The sequence below is a fragment of the Phyllobates terribilis genome, unplaced genomic scaffold (assembly GCF_046119375.1).
Source record: "Phyllobates terribilis strain yellow unplaced genomic scaffold, ASM4611937v1 Scaffold_2__4_contigs__length_985480577, whole genome shotgun sequence".
NCBI classification, from domain to species: Eukaryota; Metazoa; Chordata; class Amphibia; order Anura; family Dendrobatidae; genus Phyllobates; species Phyllobates terribilis.
In genome coordinates this window covers 785,883,005-785,905,154 of record NW_027362762.1, presented here as the reverse complement: position 1 = coordinate 785,905,154, position 22,150 = coordinate 785,883,005, and the positions used below count along the sequence as shown (strand labels likewise).

Below are 22,150 nucleotides of genomic sequence, written 5' to 3'. Positions count from 1 at the left end.
TGGTTTTGCCATCCCACGGTAAAAAATCTCTATTATTCAGCTTTTGGTAGTTTTTTCTGTAAAGAAAAACAGTAGTGTCTCCTGACTGTTGTGACACAAAAATATATCTGTTGAAAATAGTCTTGTGTAGGCCCGACATCCCAGTGTGGTTTCGCAGTTCCACGGGTCAAATCGCTGTACTCTCCAGTTTTGGGCCTTTGGTATCTAAAAAAAAAGCAGTTTGAGTGTGTCGCTCACTGTTCAGCTGCAAATATCTCTATTTAAAAAAGTGTGGCATACCCCAGTAAACAATAACTGTGGTTTTGCCATCCCACGGTAAAAAATCTCTATTATTCAGCTTTTGGTAGTTTTTTCCGTAAAGAAAAACAGTAGTGTCTCCTGACTGTTGTGACACAAAAATATATCTGTTGAAAATAGTCTTGTGTAGGCCCGACATCCCAGTGTGGTTTCGCAGTTCCACGGGTCAAATCGCTGTACTATCCAGTTTTGGGCCTTTGTTATCTAAAAAAAAAGCAGTTTGAGTGTGTCGCTCACTGTTCAGCCGCAAATATCTCTATTTAAAAAAGTGTGGTATACCCCAGTAAACAATAACTGTGGTTTTGCCATCCCACGGTAAAAAATCTCTATTATTCAGCTTTTGGTAGTTTTTTCCGTAAAGAAAAACAGTAGTGTCTCCTGACTGTTGTGACACAAAAATATATCTGTTAAAAATAGTCTGGTGTAGGCCCGACATCCCAGTGTGGTTTCATAGTTCCATGGGTCAAATCGCTGTACTATCCAGTTTTGGGCCTTTGGTATCTAAAAAAAAAGCAGTTTGAGTGTGTCGCACACTGTTCAGCCGCAAATATCTCTATTTAAAAAAGTGTGGTATACCACAGTAAACAATAACTGTGGTTTTGCCATCCCACGGTAAAAAATCTCTATTATTCAGCTTTTGGTAGTTTTTTCCGTAAAGAAAAACAGTAGTGTCTCCTGACTGTTGTGACACAAAAATATATCTGTTGAAAATAGTCTTGTTTAGGCCCGACATCCCAGTGTGGTTTCGCAGTTCCACGGGTCAAATCGCTGTACTATCCAGTTTTGGGCCTTTGGTATCTAAAAAAAAAGCAGTTTGAGTGTGTCGATCACTGTTCAGCCGCAAATATCTCTATTTAAAAAAGTGTGGTATACCCCAGTAAACAATAACTGTGGTTTTCCTCTTCCATGGTTCTAATCTACTCTTTATTACCCTTTTTCCATTGATAGTGCAAGTGTAAGCTATTTTACTTCATTTACAATGGGCAAGGCGCGTGGCAAGGGACGTGGAAGTGGACGTTCTGGTGATGGTTCGTGCAGAGGAAGGGGCCGTGGCCAAGGTGAAAATGTGCCACAACCAACAGCCACATCTTCTCGCTCCCACTTCTTGACCGAATTACTAGGGAAGCACAGAACAACACCAGTATTGAGAACAGGTTATTAATTGAATAGCAGACAATACTTCCAGTTACCTGGGCACCACCACCTCCGGTCTGTTTTCCACACGGTCAACTTTTAGTAGCCGTGAGTCTCGACCGCATACTCCTCCTCACCCTGATGCTCCTTCCTCCCACCATGCCGAGTGTCGTCAGACAGCAAGTGATCCCACACGTGGACACTCTGAAGAGCTGTTCACTGGTCCATTTCCATATTTGGGCCCCCTGCCTGATACGCTTGAAGTGGTGGAAGAGGAGATCCCATGTTGCGATGCCCAAATATTTGAACAGCCACGGCCACAGGAAGTCGACGTTGGCAATCTGTCACAAGAGGTGGACGATGACGAGACACAATTGCCAGGAAGTGAGGAGGAGGATCGTGGTGCGCAAGTGGAAGAGGAGGAGGTGGTGGATGATCTAGTAACTGACCCAACGTGGAAGGAGGACATGCAGAGTGAGGCCAGCAGCACACAGGGGGAGGGAGGCAGAGTACCCCAACAGGCAGGAAGAAGCAGTGTGGTGGCCGTAGACAGAAGGCAAGCAACCGTTCCCCGTAACACCAACACGAGGGACGTTGCAAGTACAAGCGGTAGGTCTTCCAGAGTCTGGAATTTTTTTAAAGACTCTGCTGATAACCCCAAAAAGGCCATATGTTCCACCTGCCATGCCAGCATCAGCAGGGTGACAAAACTACCAGTCTGACCACCACCGGCATGATCAGGCACATGGCAGCAAAGCACCCGACTTTGTGGGGCGAAACCCAGGGTCCACGACCAGTGTCAGCGGGTGTCACCACTGCTTCTTCCACTGTTGTGCATGCAATAGAACCCCCTGTTGTGTGTACAAGGCAATCCCCTGTCCATACTGCATGTAAAGATGCCCCCTCCTCTCAGTCTTCACTTGTTATGGCAGTTTCTCAAGAAACAGCATCAACGTCCACGTCCACGTCCCACCGCAGCATTCAATTGTCCATATCCCAGACCTTTGAACGAAAGCAGAAATTCGCAGCTAATGCCCCACAGGCCACAGTCCTAAATTCGCACATTTCACGACTGCTTGCATTGGAAATGCTGCCTTATAGGCTGGTGGAGACGGAATCCTTTCGCAATCTTATGGCGGTGGCCATCCCTCGGTACTCGGTCCCCAGCCGACACTATTTTGCCCGGTGTGCCATCCCCGCACTACACAAGCACATGTCCCAAAGCATCTGCCGTGCCCTCAACAACGCAGTTACTGGGAGAGTCCACCTGACAACGGACACGTGGACAAGTGCTTGTGGCCAGGGACCGGTACATCTCTCTGACGGCACACTGGGTAAACATAGTGGAAGCCGGGACCCTGTCGGACCTTGGGACGGAACACATCCTCCCCACACCGAGGATTGCGGGCCCTATGTCAGTCAGAGTTGCCCCCACAGTGTACAGCTTCTGCGCATCCTCCTCCTCCTCCTCCTCCTCATGTTCAGCCTCCATCTCAGATATCACCACATCAGTTACAAGCTGGATGCATTGCAGTACTGTCTCCGCCAAGCGGCAACAGGCTTTGCTGAAGCTCATGAGCTTAGGTTATAAACCTCACACTGCTTGTGAGTTGTGGACAGCTGTGAAAGAGCAGGCAGATCTGTGGCTGAGACCGCTGAACCTACATCCCGGCATGGTCGTGTGTGACAATGGCCGTAACCTGGTGGCGGCTCTGAGGCGAGGTGAGATCACACACATACCATGCCTGGCTCCTGTGCTTAACCTCGTGGTTCAGCGGTTTCTTAAATCGTACCCCGAGTTGCCAGATCTGCTCGTGAAAGTACGCCGCCTGTCAGCTCATTTTCAGAAGTCGGCTACAGCTTCCGCCGCCCTTGCTGTGTTGCAGCAGCGTTTGCAGCTTCCGGCACACCGACTGGTGTGTGATGTCCCCACACGTTGGAACTCTACCCTCCACATGTTGCAAAGGATTTGTGAGCAGAAGAGAGCAGTTGTGGAGTACGAGCTGCAACAAGGCCGTCGATATTCAGGTCAGACTCCACACATAAGACCTCAGGAGTGGACCTGGATGTCTGACATATGTACCATCCTGACAAACTTTGAGGAGGCCACCAAGATGGTGAGTGGCGATGACGCCATCATTAGTGTCAGCATCCCACTTGTCTGTCTTTTGCAACGCTCTCTGCAGAGAATTAAAGAGGAGGCATTGCAGCCAGAGTATGATGAGATGGATCAAGAAGCCGTAGCGGGCGATTACACACAGCCCAGCCTCATCTCATCCCAAAGTGCATTGGGGGACAATGAGGGAGAGGAGGAGGAGGAGGAGGAGGAAGAACAGGAGCTGCTATCATGCGTTGTAGACGGTTGTACCTGTACAAGTGTCATACCGTCGGTTCAGCGTGGGTGGCCTGAGGACAGGGGGGAGGAGGAAGAGGAGGAGGAGGAGGAGGCATGGTCAGTCGTCACCTTGGTGAGGACACGGAAATCTTGCCCGTTACCAGTCTGGCACGCATGGCTGACTTTATGTTACGCTGCCTTAACCGTGACCATTGCATTGTCAAAATGTTGGGTGACAGTCATTACTGGTTGGTGACACTTGTAGACCCCCGCTACAAGGAGAACTTTCACTCTCTTACTCCTGAGGTGGAGAGGTCTACAAAAATGGGGCAATACCAGAAGGCCCTTGCTGCAGAACTCTTAAAAAAATTCCCATCTGAACACGCTAGCGGCAGAGGTCACAGTTCGTTGCCCAACCAAGGCGTACAGGCGAGAAAGATGCAACTCCAATCCAGAAGAGGCAGGGGAACACTGTCAACGTTCTGGGACAGTTTTCTGACACGCGCCCAGCTTACAGGCCCTGAGGCGCGGGGTACTCTCACAAGGAGTGGAAAGTTTCAAAAGATGGTGAGGGAGTACCTTGCCGATCGTACAAGCGTCTTCCGTGATTCCTCTGTGCCTTTTAATTATTGGGTATCCAAGCTGGACACTTGGAATGAACTCGCTCTGTACGCCTTGGAGGTCCTGGCCTGCCCTGCCGTTAGCGTGTTATCGGAGCGTGTTTTTAGTGCCGCTAGGGGAATTATAACAGATAAGCGCACTCGCCTGTAACTGACAATGCTGACAAGCTGACCCTTATCAAAATGAACAAGGGCTGGATTGGGCCAGACTTCTCATCACCACCAAATGACAGCAGAGTAACATAAATTCAAATCCACTGTGTTATTTCGGGAAGTGTATTCACATGCACCGCTTCACACCCACACATGGGTATACGCTTCCTCATTTCGGCTGTTTAATCTTCTTCTCCTTATCCTCAGCCTCCACCACCACTATACCACCAGGGTGCCAGCATTGCAAGTTCCTCCGTCCTAATTTTTGGCAGCTTTTGCTTGCAAGGCATAAGAAAATACTTTGGGACACCCACTCCCCAATAATGGGACTTATGTTTGTAATATGCTGTACTGCATGGCTCTTGTAAGGGGCATTGCAAGTTGCTCCGTCCTAATTTTTGGCAGCTTTTGCTGGGAAAGCATAAGCAAATACTATGGGAGACCCACTCCCCAATAATGGGACTTATGTTTGTAATATGCTGTACTGCATGGTTCTTGTAAGGGGCATTGCAAGTTGCTCCGTCCTAATTTTTGGCAGCTTTTGCTTGCAAGGCATACGCAAATACTATGGGACACCCACTCCCCAATAATGGGACTTATGTTTGTAATATGCTGTACTGCATGGCTCTTGTAAGGGGCATTGCAAGTTGCTTGGTCCTAATTTTTGGCAGCTTTTGCTTGCAAGGCATAAGCAAATACTATGGGACACCCACTCCCCAATAATGGGACTTATGTTTGTAATATGCTGTACTGCATGTGAACCGCCCCCTGGGCCGTGTGTACACATGTGTGGGATACCCGGTGCCGGGTCTCTGGGGTCTGTAGTCTCCGTGGCGGTGACCCGGTCCCGTGGCTCAGGCTGGTCAAACCAGTGGCAGTCTTTCTTAGGTTTTGAGGTTAATTGTCCGACTGCGCCACCCGTGGATTGCAGTCAGGGAGTACCACCGCTGCGAGGCAGACCGCTGAGGCTGGTGTTGTGTGCGCAGCATGGAATGGGATAACTCCCCTCGGGAGGAGTATAGCCTCAGGGCAGTAAGTGTGGATGATGGGGGTGATGGTGCACGAGCACAGCAGGAACGACTCAGAGTCTTTGCAGTGCAGTTCAGGGTCTTTACTGATGATTATAAGGTCGACCCTCCCTGGAGTACTGGCTAGCATAAGAGGCCTGGTCAGTCTGTGAGCAAGCAGGAGTTCCCCTGGCCAGGTGGAGTTGTAGTCCTCCCAGTCTGTCTGCACTCTTCCTGGCTACCTTGCTGTAAGCGAGTAGAAGTAGCCCACGTCCCTGAGTGTACCGTGTAGTGCTCACCCGTATGGCTGGTGACTTGGGGCCTTCTGTTAGCCTCCGCTCCACGATGGCGGTGCTGGTCCCTTTCTTGTGACTGAGCCTCCGGGCTTCTATGGCCAGAGGACCTGAAATCCCCTGCCGGCAGGTTTCTGCTGCTGGATATATAAGTCCTCACAGCTTCGGACTCCTGTGTCTGGTTCCTATTGTCTTCTGCCAGGGCGAGCTCTGCTCAGCTTCCAGCCCCTGGTCTTTAGCATTGCAAGTTCCTCTGTCCTAATTTTTGGCAGCTTTTGCTTGGAAGGCATAGGCAAAGACTATGGGAGACCCACTCCCAAATAATGGGAATAATGTTTTTAATATGCTGTACTGCATGGCTCTTGTTAGGGACATTGCAAGTTCCCCCTTCCTAATTTTTGGCAGCTTTTGCTTGGAAGGCATAGGCAAGGACTATGGGAGACCCACTCCCCAATAATGGGAATAATGTTTTTAATATGCTGTACTGCATGGCTCTTGTAAGGGGCATTAAAATCATCTTGTTAAGCTACTGTGACCTCCACGTCTCTTCCAAGGGTCGTTAATATTGTCTTTTTATTCCACTGCGACCTCCACCACTCTTCCAAGGGGCATTAAAGCGTCTTGATAAGCTACTGTGACCTCCACGTCTCTTCCACAGGGCGTTGATATTGTCTTTTTATTCCACTGTAACCTCCACCACTCTTCCAAGGGGCATTGATATTGTCTTTTTATTCCACTGCGACCTCCACCACTCTTCCAAGGGGCATTAAAACCGTCTTGTTAAGCTACTGTGTCCTTCACGTCTCTTCCACGGGGCATTGATATTGTCTTTTTATTCCACTGTAACCTCCACCACTCTTCCAAGGGGCATTAAAACTGTCTTATTAAACCACTCTGAACTCCACGTATCTTCCAAGGGGCATTAAAACCATCTTGTTAAGCTACTGTGACCTCCACATCTCTTCCAAGGGGCATTAAAACTGTCTTGTTAAACCACTCTGAACTCCACGTCTCTTCTAAGGGGCATTAAAACCATCTTGTTAAACCACTCTGAACTCCACAGCTCTTCCAAGGGGCATTGACATGTTGTTTTTAATTACCTCTAACCTCCACGACTCTTGCAACGGGCATTGCATTTCCTCCTAATTTTTGTCAGCTTTTGCTTTTCAATGCATAGGCGAACACTAAGGGAGACCCACTCCCCAATAATGGGTAGAAGGTTTTTAATACGCTGTAATCCACATCTGTTTCAAGGGGCATTGCAGTGCCTAATAATTTTTGGAAAGCCTTCCAGTCCCTGCTTAGGCCAACAGTGTACAGGAGACCCAGTTGCTATAAATGGAAAAAACGGTTTAGTTAAGGCCCTCTGACCTCCATGTCACTTCCAAGGGGCATTGGAGTGGCTCGAAATTTTTGGCAGGCATTGCATTCACTGTATGCCTTATAACTGTGTAGCTGAACCGCTCCTTTTGGTACAGAAACATATCCTACAAGACATGTGTGGTTGGCTGGCCTGATATTGATGTGAATGGTCCCTGTTCCTCCTGCTCTTTCTCCTTTGCCACCACCTCATCCATCATTCATCACCGGAAGCTTTGTTTTAATGGGAGTCATAGAACTGGGATAGTAGCAGGAAAACATCCAGCAATCCTCGAAGGAGGTAGAATCTGCGCCAAAATGCTGACCACCTCAGGCCTAGCTGCTACTACATACATGCGCTTGCATTCCAAGGAACAGAAAGCTAAGGAGGTGGATGGCCTCATGATCATGAATAATTTACTCGTTGTGTAGGAGGCTGACCACTGCTGCTGTCTACCTTCTGAACTTTGTGTTGAATCCTGATTGACCCAGGACCCACAATCCTCTATGTCTGGTGGACGTGTTGCATCCCAGTGTCCAACTGTGTCCCGGCTTCCACAATATTAACCCAGTGTGAAGGCGTCAGTGAGATGGACCATTCCTGGCCACATTCACTTGTCCACGTGTTTGTGGTTAGGCTGTCCTTCCCACTAAATGCACTGGGGAGGGCACAGGTAATGTTTTGGTATGCGCGCTTGTGTATAAGGCGCACTGGGACAAATAGGGGTGGCTGGGGACCGTTTATGGACACCCGGCCACCCCCACGCGGCTGGGGACTGTGTGTGGGCACCCGGCCGCCGGGCGGCTGGGGACTGAGTATGGACACCCGGCCGCCCCCTGGCGGCTGGGGACCAAGCGTGGACACCCAGCCGCCGGGCGGCTGGGGACTGAGTATGAATACCAGGCTACCGACGCAGCCATGATGTGGTGGCCAGATTCCACCTCCACATGCCTAAAAGGCCCAATTTCAAGTGCAAGCAAGTTAGCAGTATGGTATTGCAGCCTGGGGGTGGGTGGGTGGCAGGCTGCATACTTGCGCTTGTATTGCAAGTTATGGGGGAGGTACAATTGAACACTGCCCTGGGACAAGGACTTGCACGGGGATAATTGCAAGTCTGCATCTTCTGATGCGGCAAGGATCACTTCTGATGGGCACACTTTTAGGCAGTGACCTAGGTGTCAGAGATGCTTCCAGGTGTCTTCCCCATGCTGTTCCCATGTCTTTTTAGCACTGTATGCATGTGTCACACAGCACATGGCCAGATAAGGTTGTAAAATGTTAAAATGACATTTCCCGGTGAATGTATTTGTCACGGTTGAAAGCAATACAAACGTGCAAAAACGCATAAAAAATGCTACTTGTGAACATAGCCCAAGGTGTGGAGGAGTATTTTTGCTTTTGGTTATTTATTTTACCTTATACACAAGTCTTTACCCTGGAAAGGATGTTCCTTAACCCCTTTCCGACCTGGTCAGTAATAGCACGCACCAGGTCGGGAAGGCCGGTTCAGCGGGGGCTCCGGCGGTGAGCCCGCACTGAAGCGAGCACATGTCAGCTGATTAATGGAATCGCAATCCACCTGCGGCTGTTAACATGTTAAATCTCTGACAGTGGCATTTAACTCGCGCTTCCGGGAGTCCTAAGCCCCGCCCATCAGTGACCCCGTCACGTGATCGCGGGTCACCAATGGGTGGGCATGACAACTCAGGGTCTGCAGCAGACGCCTGTGGTTGTCATGTCTCAATTGCTATGAGCGCCACCTAGCGGTCAGCGCTCATAGCAAGTGAGCATTTCTCCTGCATACAAGCGATCTGCTCATCGCTTGTATGCAGTAGAAGCAATTAGACAACTGCTGCTTCTAGTCTCCTCTGGAGACTATAGAAGCAAGCAGAAAGTGTAAAAAAAAAGTTTTTAAAAAAATAAAAAAAATAAAAAATATATAAAAGTTTAAGTCACCCCCCTTTCGCCCCATTCAAAATAAAATATATTTATATAAAAAAAAAACCACATACACATATTTGGTATTGCCGCGTTCAGAATCGCCCGATCTATCAATATAAAAGAAGAATTAATACAATCATTAAACGGCGTAACGAGAAAAAAATTTTAAACGCCAGAATTAAGTTTTTTGGGTCGCTACAACTTTGCAATAAAATGCAATAACGGGCGATCAAAACATCGGATCTACCCCAAAATGGTATCAATAAAGACGTCAGCCCGGCACGCAAAAAATAAGCCCTCACCTGGCCCCAGATCCTGAAAAGTGGAGAAGCTAAGGGTCTCGGAAAATGGCGTCATTTTTTTTTGTTTTTTTAGCAAGCTTTGGATTTTTTTTTCACCACTTAAATAAAAAGAACCTATACATGTTTGGTGTCTATGAACTCGTAACGACCTGGAAAATAATGATGGAAGGTCAGTTTTAGCAATCTGTGAACGTGGTAAAAAAAGGACCCAAAAAACAACTGTGGAATTGCATTTTTTTTGCAGTTTCACTGCACTTGGAATTTTTTTCCCATTTTCCAGCACAAGATATGGTAAAACCAGTGATGGTGTTTAAAAGTACAACTCGTCCCGCAAAAAATTAGCCCTCACATGGCCATATTGAACAAAAATTAAACAAGTTCTGGCTCTGGGAAGAAGGGGAGCAAACACTAATCGCTACCTGTCATGGAGAATGTTGGGGAAAACTGTGAGATAGTCTATAGTCAGCTATTGGAATTAACCGGTCCTTGGTTTGCAAACACGGTCCTATAAGGAACGGTTAGAGGATTTGGGAATGTTTAGCTTGCAAAATAAAAGACAGAAGAGATTTAATAGCTGTGTACAAATATCTCAAGGGCTGCGACACTGTAAAGGGATCATTTTTATTCTCATTTGCACAAAGAAAGATTTGAAGCAATGGGATGAAACTGAGAAGGAGAAGATACAGATTAGATATTAGAAAAAACTTTTTGACAGTGAGGGAGATCAATGAGTGGAACTGGCTTCCACAAGAAGTGGTGAGTTCTCCTTCAATGGACGTCTTCAAACAGGCTGGACAGACATCTGTCTGAGATGATTTAGTGAATCCTGCTTTGAGCAGGGGGTTGGACACGATGACCCTGGATGTCCCCTCCTACTATAGCATTCTATGATTCTATCATTCTATGATTAAAGGATTTGGCCGGTCAAAAATGATAAGTCGGTAGTCACTCTGTGTGACTGCAGACTTATGAATCCTCCTGCGCAGGCACTGTGCGCTGCGGGGATTTGCCAGTATGAGACCCGGTAACGGAGAGTATGTATGTGTTATACATACCCCTGGCCAGTGGGCATGGCCTCATTCTTCATACACTTGTGTTGAGCGAGGCCACACATTCTGTGGAGCGAGGTACTGAATGGCTGGGGGTATGTATAACATATACATACCCTCCGGTCCCGGATCTCATACCGGCAAATCCCTGCAACACACAGTGCTTATACTGAGGGGATTCATAAGTCTGCAGTCACACAGAGTGACTGCAGACTTATCACTTTTGACCTGACAACCCCTTTAACTCTTTAAAATACAACTATCTTTTATCAGCTGAGGCTATTTATACATTTGAACTAAATAAGTATTACATAATGTCAATACAAAATACTTGCCAACCATTTCATACCTAAACCAGCTGGGTCTACCCAAGACAGAGGCGCTCTTTATTAGCTGCCCCTTCCCAGGCTAGTAGATGGAGGTACAGAGTATAGGAGTCTTTTTAAGAAACCAACCTCTGCAAAGCATATCCCAAAAAAGTATGACATGATAACAACTCATGGAAGGATAGGGTCAGTGTTAGGTGACAGCGGAGTAAATCAGAAGAGTCTGTCAACAGTATGCGCCTAATGTTATGTTATATACTGCATTACTTATTATCATTTTATTTTTTTTCTGTTGTTCATCCTATGTTTGATGCTTATTCTTAGCTATTGTGTATGTTGCATTGTTATAAGTTATATAAGAATTAAATGCTACCTAATTCCCTGTTATTCTCCAAGTAATACTGGAGTCAGATGGCTTCTGCAGTCTGAAATTACTTTCATACAGTGATAGGTAGCTGCCATGATAATCTATCAGCCGTGGATTGCAGAAGTAATTTGTAAATTTTCCAATGGGTAACAGGAAAAGCTATAGGGAATATTAATTTCTACAGTATGTAGAGCTACAATTAAAAATTGTTCACTGCTTAGGGGACCAATCAGATCAAGACATTAAATGATGGAGTTACATTTTAAGTGGAGTGTGCAGCTTTTACTTGTATGTGCCTCTTTGGCTTCTGACAGCTGCAGTCTACAGTCTATTACATGGTGGTTCCACTGAAATAAATGACAGTCAGCTTCAAGTATAGACCTCTCAGTGTGAAGCTAATAGAGGGTGAAGGGGCACAGAGTTTTCCAAATCACCTGGCTTCTTCATTTTAGTGATCATAGGGTTCTTGATTCACATGGACCCTCTGATCACTGTTGGAAAAATCCTTCAACATGTCTAGGGATGTTTAAAAGTGAACATACCCTTTTACATCTTTTTTAATATATTCTATGAATTTTCTGCTAGATAGACAGATAGATAGATGCTGTAGATTGATATGGGATAGATAGATAGATAGATAATAAATATGGAATAGATAGATATATGTTAGATAGATAGATAGATAGATAGATAGATAGATAGATAGATAGATAGATAGATAGAAATATAGAAAGATATCTAGATAATAGATCGATAGATCTATGGATAGATAGATAATTATATAGAAAATATATAGATAAATAGATGGTAGATAGATAATAGCCAGATAAATAGATATATTGATAGATAATAGATAAATAAATAGGTAAATAGATTATAGATATATGGATTAATAGATATATAGATGGATGGATGGATAGATAGATATATAGATAGATAGATAAATAGATAGATATATGGATAGATAGATATATGGATGGATTGATAGATAGATAGATATGGAATAGATAGATAGATAGATAAATCTGTAATATACAAAGATGCCTTCTGCGCATCTTTGCGAATAATAAAATCAAGTATAATTTTTAAGCTCCGATAAAAATCAGATGAAAAGCGGATTCCTTTTATGTGGTATCTGGACTTTACATTTTATTCGTGTATTCAGTGATTACCATGGAGTCTAGTTTATATACATTTTGTCTATTATAACTAATTGTAAACTATACATTCATTTTATATCATATTTTTTCTAGATTTCTTTTCTGTGCACTACAGATGATGGCTGTTAATTCCAATGCACCTTTAATTGAGCTTTGATATGGATAGTGGATGAAGGAGTTGCGCTTTTTGAAGCTTCCTGACTTTTCTTTTTGTGCCTGGTACAATCTGATGCATACAGAAGTTTTTAAAATAGGATTTGAAACATAGTTACTGTGGAATATGAATCAGCAGGTGATGTGGAACTTGAAATACATCTTCGGAAGTGAAACTGCACAAATTGGATATGTCTTAGCTTCCTTACATTAAAGTGTCTCTTCTGCAGAGTATATTTTGAACATAAGATGAATGGCCACATTTTGCTATATTTTTATTATGCAGAGCTATGTTTTGTATACTCAAATGTAACCAATGTCTGGAAACGAAATTGAAATCGATAAAGTGCAGAAGTCAGTGCAAAGTACACAAACTAAATTGCATTGGATAAGAGCAGAATAAAAATAGGTGGTGGAAAATGCAGAGAAGCAGTACCCAGTAATGTATAGTACATAACACTAAAGCTGTTATATGAGTAAATTGCTTTTAGTAAGTAATGGTTTCCAAGCCAACCATGATTCTTCACACAAGAAGTAGAAAGGCTGGCCAAGAAAGAAAATAGTGTAGGACCTATGTTGAAGAAAAAAAAATACTTTGGTTTATTGGAAAAATATCTATTTCGCTATAGACTATTATAAAAACTATTAAAAACAAAATAAATAATGGAATTCAAATTATAGTGAGTCCTTTCACAATTAGCTTAAATTTACAATAATGTAATTTAAAGCTTATTATTATGGAAATACTTCACCTAGAGACATCTAGAGCCTTAGGAAGGCCTTAACCCAGATAAACAATTGGTTTTAACTAGTATTGAGAAAAGTCCGATTAAGGTTAATATAGACCTTTGATAATCACTCCATTTTTGGGACCCAGGCCCTATGTAACTCATTATCATAAACTGTATGTTGTAGGAGAGGTGAAAGCACAAGTCCTGGGCTCTGTGCATTGAAATCTATAAAAAAATACAAAAACAGCTAAGACATCAACTCACCTAAAACAAGCCACATGCAAGACTGTAAAACCTCCATCCTTTTCGTGCTTGGAAAGATTGCATGGCTATGTGGAAATGTAAGCTTGTACCCTACAATGTAAAACATGGGCAATACGCCATCAGCGTCCTAGCAATCGCTGAACACTCAGTTCTCATAATCTTACTGAGATTTATACAACCAGTTTGAAAAATTAAACAGTAAAGGGAAGTTAAGGGATAAAGTCCTTATTGTCTCCAAATAGGGAAGAAGGTCCCATAGCACGTGCTCCATGTACCAACTATGGCAAAAAAAAAAGGATGGCTTATTTCACAGGATATAACTGGAAGATGACCCACCAGTTAAGAGAACAATATAAAAAATGACAATAGATATGACTATAAAATTTTCTCCAAACATAATTAGCAATTGAGATGATTTTTCAATGTATTACAGGGATGCAAGTGTTTCTTTCACTTTAGAGTGAACACCAAATTTGGTGCGATTATCTTTTCTGGGACATACAAATTGGCAAAGTAAAACTTTGTCCTCCAATCTGGCAGAATTTGGCATGTTTTGAAATTTTGTCAACTCACTTTTCCATAGAAGGGAAAATTAATGAGAGAGAATCAATTCACCAGTTGTTGTTTTTTTTTTAGAAAATAACCTAAAGTAAATCAGTAAAATGCAGATTATGCAAAACTTATCTCACCTCCAACGAGGAACCTAAACATTATGTCAATGAAAAATGTCCCTGTGTATAACCAGTAAAAGAAGAAATTGTCTGCCTATTATAAACTGTTAGTCCAAATCTCTCACTTCAGGCTGTACATAGGCAAACAGCCATGTCCCACAAAGAATAAGATTCAACCAAATAACAGTTGATGTTTATAGCCTTCTTCTCCTTTTGCTGCTTCATAACACACAGGAATCCATCTTATATCTGAAAAGCTGCAACAGGATTACAGTTGATGTTTGTAGCCTTCTTCTCCTTCTACTGCTCTAAAGCACACAGGAATCTATCTCATATCTCTTTTTACCTTCTTTTCAGAATCCCCCGTGTTTATATGCTGCATACTCCCAGTCTCTCCACCTCGTGGTCTCTACTAGTGTTGAGCAAATTTGTTCGGCATTTCAAATTTGGGTTCGTGTTTGGGGTTCCGGCTTGTTCGTGCCAAAAAATCGGCTCCGCCCATGAACATCCCTGATTTGCCACTCTGTCACATATTGTTATCTGCGTGACAGTGTGGCAAATCAGGGATGTTCATGGGCGGAGCCGATTTTTTGTCGCGAACAAACAGGAACCCCGAACAAGAACCTGAATTTGAAATGCCGAACAAATTCGCTCAACACTAGTCTCTACTACGTAAGAAGCAACACAACTGTCAAACAGTGAGACAGCGGAGATCCCTACTTCAGTCAACTTAGTGTTTCCCTCTTACAAGACTACGGCTATTATCACTAAATTTGCCAATCATTTTTAGTTATCTAATTATATACTATATATTGTAGAAATACACTGTGTTCAGAATTATTAGGCAAGTTGTATTTTAGAGGATTATTTTTATTATTGATCAACAACTATGTTCTTAATCAACCCAAAAGACTCATAAATATCCAAGCTTAATATTTTTGGAAGTTGGAGTGGTTTTTTTTTTAGATTTGGCTATCTTAGGAGGATATATGTTTGTGCAGGTAACTATTACTGTGCAGAATTATTAGGCAACTTATTAAAAACCAAATATAATCCCATCTCACTTGTTTATTTTCACCAGGTAAAACCAATATCAGTGCACAAAATTTAGAAATAAACATTTCTGACATGCAAAAACAAAAACCCAAAAAATTAGTGATCAATAAAGCCACCTTTCTTTATGATGACACTCAACAGCCTTCCATCCATAGATTCTGTCAGTTGCTTGATCTGTTTTGGATCAACATTGAGTGCAGCAGCCACCACAGCCTCCCAGACACTGTTCTGAGAGGTGTACTGTTTTCCCTTCCTGTAGATCTCACATTTTATGATGGACCACAGGTTCTCTATGGGGTTCAGATCAGGTGAACAAGGGGGCCATGTCATTTTTTTTCTTCTTTTAGACTTTTACTGGCCAGCAACGCTGTGGAGTAGTTGGATGCCTGTGATGGAGCATTGTCCTGCATGAAAATCATGTTTTTCTTGAACGAAACCAACTTCTTCCTGTACCACTGCTTGAAGAAGTTGTCTTCCAGAAACTGGCAGTAGGTCTGGGAGTTGAGCTTCACTCCATCCTCAACCCGAAAAGGTCCCACAAGTTCATCTTTGATGACACCAGCCCATACCAGTACCCCACCTCAACCTTGGTGGCGTCTGAGTCGGAGTGGAGCTCTCTGCCCTTTATTGATCCAGCCTCTGGCCCATACATTTGGCCCACCAAGAGTCACTCTTATTTCATCAGTCCATAAAACCTTTGAAAAATCAGTCTTAAGATACTTCTTGGCCCATTCTTGACATTTTATTTTATTTTTCTTATTCAAAGGTGGTCATTTTTCAGCCTTCCTTACCTTGGCCATGTCCCTGAGTATCGCACACCTTGTGCTTTTTGAGACTCCAGTAATGTTGCAGCTCTGAAATATGGCAAAACTGGTGGTGAATGGCATCTTGGAAGCTTCACGCTTGATTTTCCTCAATTCATGGGCAGTTTTTTGCGCCTTTTTTGGCCAACATGCTTCTTTCGACCCTGTTGGCTATTTGCCGTGAAACGCTTGATTGTTCGGTGATCACGCTTCAAAAGTTTGGTGATTTCAAGACTGCTGCATCCCTGTGCAAGACATCTCACAATTTTGGACTTTTCAGAGCCCGTCAAATCACTCTTCTGACCCATTTTGCCAAAGGAAAGGAAGTTGCCTAATAATTAAGCACACCTTATATAGGGTGTTGATGTCATTAGACAACACCCCTCCTCATTACAGAAATGCACATCACCAGATTTACTTAATTGGTAGTTGGCTCTCAAGCCTATGCAGCTTGGAGTAGGACAACATGTATAAAAAGTATCAAAGTGATCAAAATACGCATTTGCCTAATAATTCTGCTCGCGATGTACTTTATATTTTGGTACATAATGAGGTTTTTAAGGAGGTCCTTTTTAAAGGTCATCACAGCATAGTAGACCCAAGTGTTAAATCAAATCACTGATATTTGTAATTTCCTTCGTCCACTTGAGAAGCTACATTTCTTTTTCTTCTGTTATGTAACTGATGGATGCATCCTTCACCTTTCTGCTCAGTAGCAGTACTACAGTTCTTTGATAATGCATTCTGCAATTAGGCCATGCCTATACGCCCTTTGGTGTAAACATTAACAGGTTTGTATTGTTTTGATAATATATGTGTGTATTAAGAAAAATATTAATTATTATGTAGACATTTTGCATCTATCACTTTTTCTACAAATATAAGGGTAAGCCAAAGCATAGAATTATGACGTTGAAATGCTAATGTAATACATGAGCATCAACAGTAAGTAATATCATATTCATGCCTGCAATCATCGAGGCTCTTATAAAAGCAATACAGATTGGATGATATTGGCTGGTTGATGTGTGTGTATATTACAAGCATGCGGATTGTAGGTGCAATAAATATAGAAAACAGTAGCAGGTAATGGACTGGGGGCACATTTATGTAATCTACTAATACATTTGGATGAGACGGGGAGATCGATACAGTTGCTAACAAAGTCAAGGTCAAGGAAATGGGTTATGCTTTATCAAAGCTCTAGCTTTACAGTGAAAGTGGAAATACTTTCATAGATATACTATCATATCATGAAAATGTATGAGTTGCAAAAGTGACAAGGGTCTATGAGTTGTTTGAAAATATGACTGAAGAAAAAATTGGATGAAAATGAGAAACGTTAGGAATCACTTGCAGAATGGCTGCACCATTGTAAAATGATATTTTTTAATGCCGTATGACTGAACTGATCAATTGGCTTATAGTGTGACTATGTATGTCAGTATGAAAGCTACAGGAGTTGTGGAGTTTCTAAAGATTTCCTCCATCTCTATGATTCAACGGGTTGTTTCTTACTGGACAAAGCCATATGATAGGTCCAAAAATGCTGAAAAAAATAAAAACAATGTATAATTACCCCTCAAACTAGTGTCACTCCTCTTCTCTGAGTCCTTTTCCCCACAGCAAGACTCATGGCATAAAGAATGTCCCAAAAGTGCTACAAATTATTAATGGCCAAACTCATGAGCCCTTTGATTTGCTGCAGCCATCATGTGCGTTGTAGTCAAGATGTCACCATTGCAGACAGTCAACAAAGACCGGAGCATCATCCATGAACCTGGGGATGGTGTGGTAGTTATGATGTAGTTATTCTCATCATCCAAATGCCTTTCAACCAATAAAAATGAATGCCAGTTAACCCCTTATATCTAGTTTTACAAGCTCTGAATGTGTTTTATTTTTTTTTCCTGGTATGTTCTCAAACAATTGGGATGAAGGTGTCAACATTTTTAATGAGTTGCTGGAGAGGCAGAGCACATTTTTTTACACAGTTTACATTGCTTTATGCACAGCATGTCATTATCTTGATAAAGGGGTTACCAAGGATTAGTGGCAGAATTATTTTTCCATAAGCTGGATGAGAAAAGAGGACGGGCTTAACTATGGAAATGAGCAAGCACCTATGGCATGCCAAGACAGGAAACTCTCTCCTGTGCTAAACTTAAAGGGGTATTGCCATCGCCACGATTCTATCCCAATATGTAGTAGGTGTAATAATAATAATCTTAGCAAATCCCTCCAATTAGAAATGTAGTATAGTTCTCCTGATTTGTTATGTCACTTACCCCATATGTAGGGCATTGTAGTAACTTAGTTACCCATGGTTATGGCCACTCATATAGTGACAGTTAGTTAGTCATTAGTGCTCGTAGCCATGCATATCTTAGATACGCCAATAACTGCACATGGGGTAAACGACATTGCTAACCAAGGGAACTATCCTACATTTACTACACCATCTGTATTATGGTTCTTTTTGTGTGTTTTTGTGGCACATATGAAATTTTGATTTTTTTTGTTCATTTGGTTTTATAAGGGGAGTGGCAACAAAAAACAGCAATTTTTGGCATTTCTATTTTTTTTACCGCCATTGCCATATGGATTAAGTGATTTTATACGTTCATAAATACAGTAAGACTTTTATAGACACAGTGGTACTAGATATGCTCATATTTTATTTATTTATTTATTTATTTTGTATTTCTTTATTTTTAACAGGAACAATTAGGTTACTAAACTGTTTGTTACTTTTTAATATTTTTAATAACTTCTTTTTTGCTTACGTTACACTATATTTCTTCCATCCACATAAGGGACTTGAAACTGTGTTTCAATTTTAGTATTGCAGTATAAAATACTAATCACAGACTCCTTTTGAATCCGGCCAGTTGCTGAACTTCACCGAAATAGAAGGAGCCTTCAGTAGACCCCTAGCTCATGTGATAACCCATCAGCTCCTCACCATAATATAGAAGGTATAACACCAAAACACATGCGCCACCTTCATGGTGTTCTTATATGCTGCTGCCAGTGATTGATAGGAGCATTTAATGAGTTGCACCACAGAAGTAGATCTGAGGCAGGTGCCTGTAGTATAATACAGTCATAACCTGTCCTATGTGAACTGGGATCAGCTCCTAAACCCACTCTACATTTCCCAACCTACTCCATGACAGATATTTACGTCATGAAGCATAAAAGGGTTAAGCATACAGTATGACTTATACTTTGCATTGGAACTACTCTTTCACAGTTTTCTTTTTCGCCTTTATATATTTATACTTAAAATTAATGTTTAGAAAACATAATTTGCAAAATCTACTTCGCTTCACATATACTTCATTTACACTGAACTCTTCTGATGCAAATTATTGTCTCTGAAAGGTGTAAAAGTATTATCACATTTGGCAATAATATTCTACACGTCTGTAATGTGTCAGCCAGCATATTATAGAAATTGGTCTAACACTGACAACATTTGCATAAGGTAATGAGACTCTATGGTAGAATGAGAAATATAACCTACATTTTTGTAGTTCATAGAATCATAGAATGGTAGAGTTGGAAGGGACCTCCTGGGTCATCTGGTCCAACCCCCTGCTCAAAGCAGGATTCACTAGATCATCTCAGACAGATGTCTGTCCAGCCTCTGTTTGAAGACGTCCATTGAAGGGGAACTCACCACCTCTCGTGGCAGCCTGTTCCACTCATTAATCACCCTAACTGTCAAAAAGTTTTTTCTAATATCTAATCTGTGTCTCCTCCCATTTAGTTTCATCCCATTGCTTCTAGTCTTTCCTTGTGCAAATGAGAATAAAGATGATCCTTCTACAATGTGACAGCCCTTGACATATTTGTAGACAGCTATTAAGTCTCCTCTCAGTCTTCTTTTTTGCAAGCTAAACATTCCCAAATCCTGCAACCGTTCCTCATAGGACATGGTTTGCAGACCAGTCACCATTCTGGTCGCTCTTCTCTGAACTTGCTCCAGTTTGTCTATGTCTTTTTTAAAATGTGGTGCCCAAAACTGTACACAGTATTCCAGATGAGGTCTGACCAAAGAGGAGTAAAGACCGATAATGACTTCACGTGATCTAGACTGTATGCTTCTGTTAATACATCCCAGAATTGTATTTGCCTTTTTTGCTGCTGCATCACACTGTTGACTCATGTTCAGTCTATGATCTATTAGTATACCTAAGTCTTTTTCACATGTACTGTTGCTTAGCTCTATTCCTCCCATTCTGTATATGCTTTTTTCATTTTTATTGCCCAGATGTAGTACTTTGCATTTTTCCCTGTTAAAAACCATTCTGTTGGTTGCTGCCCACTGCTCCAGTTTATTTAGGTCTTTTTGAATCCTCTCTCTCTCTTCTCTAGTATTAGCTATCCCTCCTAGCTTTGTGTCATCAGCAAATTTAATCAGTTTACCCTCAATTCCTTCATCTAAATCATTGATAAAGATGTTGAACAATACAGGTCCCAGGATGGAGCCCTGTGGTACCCCACTTGAGACATTAATCCAGCTGGATGTGAAGCCATTTACAACCACCCTTTGAGTCCGATCACTAAGCCAGTTATGAATCCACCTAACAGTTGCCTGGTCCATTGCATACTTGGTCATTTTTTCAATAAGGATGATGTGAGATACTTTGTCAAATGCTTTGCTGAAGTCAAGATATACTATATCTACAGCATTTCCCTGATCCACCCAGTCAGTGATTCTGTCATAGAAGGAAATTAAGTTAGTCTGACATGACTTGTTAGTTACAAACCCATGCTGACTCTGGTTAATCACTTCATTCTTATCCATGTACTTACATACATGTTGTTTAATAATTTGTTCAAAGATCTTTCCTGGTATAGAAGTCAGACTCACCGGCCTATAGTTCCCTGGGTCCACCTTCTTCCCCTTTTTGAAGATAGGAACAACATTTGCTCTTCTCCAGTCTTCTGGGACTTCTCCTGTTCTCCAAGAATTTTCAAAGATTATGGAGAGTGGTTCTAAAATTTCTTCTACAATCTCCTTCAGTACTCTGGGGTGTAATTCATCTGGACCTGGAGACTTGAACTCATTTATGTTAGCTAAATATTCCCTCACAATCTTTCTGTTTACTGATAACTTGGATTCCTCTATTCCTTTAAATGGACAGTGAAGATCAGTTGATGTTACATTTTCTTTCTGAGAGAAAACAGATGCAAAATAGGAATTAATAAGTTCGGCCTTCTCAACATCCTCTCTTACCATTTCTCCATTTTCATCCTGTAAAAATCCTATAGCATCTTTGACTTTTCTTTTACTTTTGACATACCCCCAAAATCCTTTTTTATTGCTTTTGACATCTCTTGCAAGCCTTAATTCATTGTCAGCTTTAGCTAACCTGATACGTGCCCTACAGGATCTGCAGACTGCATTATAATCTTCTTTAGATATGCCTCCCTCTTTCCATTTAATAAACATTTCTTTCTTTCTTTTTAGCATGTGTTTAAGTTCTGTGTTCATCCATCCTGGTTTCCTTAAATGCTTCCCATTCTTCCTACTTTTCGGGATTGTTAACGATTGTGCTTTGAGAATCTCATTTTTAAAAATTTCCCATCCTTCCTGGACATTTTTGTCCTTAAGGACATCCAGCCATTGGATCCCTCCTATTCTCTTTCTGAGACTCTTAAAATCTGCCTTTCTAAAATCTAACCTTGAAGTTTGAGTCTTCACATGTCTTCCTCCTCTAGTTATCCAAAATTCTATAATAGCATGATCGCTGCCTCCTAGGGTCCCAGCCACCTTTACCTCCTCAACCATTTCCTCCCTGTTTATAAGAATTAGATCCAAAGTAACAGATCCCCTTGTTTTCTCCCCTACCTTTTGGAAGATAAAGTTGTCAGCAAGAGAGGATAAGAATTTGCTTGACCTGTTAGTTTTACTTGAGAGAGATTCCCAACAAATGTCTGGATAGTTGAAATCTCCCATGACCACTACGTCATATTTTTTGGAGAACTTGGTCATTTGATACATAAAGAGTTCATCCATATCTTCAGCTTGCCCAGGTGGCCTGTAGTAAATGCCTACAATGGTGTCCTTTCCGTTGTTCTCTCCTTGTATTCTTACCCAAACAGTTTCCACAGAA

At 42.2% G+C, this 22,150-nt stretch overlaps 1 protein-coding gene across 1 annotated transcript in view; it reads left to right on the top strand.

The window, feature by feature from the left end:
- The window catches only part of IL1RAPL1 (interleukin 1 receptor accessory protein like 1), a 2,084,623-nt gene that overhangs the window by 972,138 nt on the left and 1,090,335 nt on the right, over nucleotides 1-22,150 (top strand). The window lies entirely within an intron of this gene.